Source organism: Dermacentor variabilis, chromosome 1, assembly GCF_050947875.1.
Source record: "Dermacentor variabilis isolate Ectoservices chromosome 1, ASM5094787v1, whole genome shotgun sequence".
Taxonomy (NCBI): Eukaryota; Metazoa; Arthropoda; class Arachnida; order Ixodida; family Ixodidae; genus Dermacentor; species Dermacentor variabilis.
The window spans coordinates 41532847-41534716 of NC_134568.1; the positions used below are offsets into that span (position 1 = coordinate 41532847).

Here is a 1870-nt window from a genome sequence, read left to right on the forward strand (position 1 = left end):
AAGTTATATCTCCCCTAAAATAAACATAAAAATGAGCTAATTACATAAAAGAAACGCCAAAAAACAAGCCATCTTATGCGCTTTCTATGATATTTTCAGATGGAGCGCCTCGTTGCGAAAATCAGGCCTAAAACTGAAGGAAAACCAACATTTTGGCACGTTTGTCATACTTTTGCCAAAAGTTCGTAAATTATACTGGCGCCATCAATTTTAACTTGAAGTACAGCCCTAGGACAGTGAAGTAATATAATTACGATGAACAAATGAGTAGGTATTTCGCCAGTGAAGCATAGCCAACTTGGCGAGATTTTTTCAACATTTCTAGCTCCTTAAGCTGCGTTTCCAACTGAAGCTTCCCATAAAGACCAGTGCATATTGACATGTGCATAAATTGTTTATGTTTTTGGTGACCGTTCTCGAGATAATTTTTGTTACAGTGTTATCGCTCAGCCCAAGACGCGCAACGGACGTTTCTGTATCGGCTAGATATATTATCGCTGGTTTTATCTGTTGGCTATCGTTCACCCAACCGTGTAATCAGATTGAATTTGCGATACGAATTGTGCAGTACTTTCTGAAAGGCATGCAGCCACCAGCAACTACGCCGCCATCTTGGACAAGTGATGTACAAAAGCAGACCTGCTTGACCCTTAGAACCAGATTTCGACGATTGGCGAGTGTGCTCTCCACTCTCAATGTGCTGAGCAATAATTTTTTTTTTGCTGGGCGCAGGTTCGTCCAGTGAACAGTTAGTTTCGTAACTTGCGTTGCACAATGTAGTTCATTACCGTCACTACAACGTGACAGTATTGAAGATAAATCTTTGTAGGTTCAGCGGACGAAGTAGGGCAGCATTGTGCACTAAAATAAGTTCGGTATTAATTTTCTAGCGGAACTATGTTTCAAGTACTTTAATAAGCTTAAGGAAAATATCGCGTTACACAAAAACATATAAGGTAGCCCAGCTAACGTTAAAGAAGTATGGGGTTTCACGTGCCAAAACCACTTTCGGACTATGAGGCACCCCGTAGTGGGGAACTCCTGAAATTTCGACCACCTGGGGTTCTTTAACGTGCACCTAAATCTAAGTACACGGGTGTTTTCGCATTTCGCCCCCATCGAAATGCGGCCGCCGCGCCCCAGCTAACGTTATCCAATATGTTCAATAAAATAAAATATTTCAAAAAACACGGTACAAACTACGATTATAAAATCTACGATGTTAGGTGTTCATAGACACTGACGAGTTAACACCGCAGTTCTTATAACTGCATCTCGCACTGTGTTTTTTGAATAATTTGCTTCGTTGAACGGCTTGGCTAACGTTAGCTAGGAAACACAGTATACTAGAAAATGACTTCGAGTAAGCTAGTAAGTAACCATGTTTTTTTTACAAGAAAATCTGAGACGCACGAGTAAATCGTCTGGGACAGTTGGTGTGTAGTAACCCTGTTTTGTACGACAGAAGTGCTAAACAGTAGCTCACTATGGTGAAATACGCTAACAGAAGGCTGCTTTTCTACAGCGTAAGGTTAAAAAAACACCACTTTCGGAAAGGAAAAAAAAATGGAGGTGCCGGGGTTTGAACCCGGGACTTCTCGCATGCGAAACGAGCACTCTACCTCTGAGCTACACCCCCGCAATTAATCTCTTTATAGTAGCAAGATAACTACAGCGAAACTAGCACACATACCAGTGCATAATCTCCTGGCACCACGATGCTTTCAAAGCTCAAGTCCTTCAAATTTACCTGAAACTCCGGCATTATTCATCCAGCCAAAGCCAGCCAGCCAACCTCAAAACTTAAGAGGAAGCTTTAGCTCGGGCCCAACTCCGACGCGGCCTATTCAAATACATGTATAACGCAAAA

At 41.9% G+C, this 1870-nt stretch overlaps 1 non-coding gene across 1 annotated transcript; it reads right to left on the minus strand.

The window, feature by feature from the left end:
- Positions 1-1567: 1567 nt before the first annotated feature.
- Positions 1568-1639, minus strand: TRNAA-CGC (transfer RNA alanine (anticodon CGC)). Its single transcript has one exon. It is a non-coding gene; the product is annotated as a tRNA-Ala (tRNA).
- Between the last annotated feature and the right edge of the window lie 231 nt (positions 1640-1870).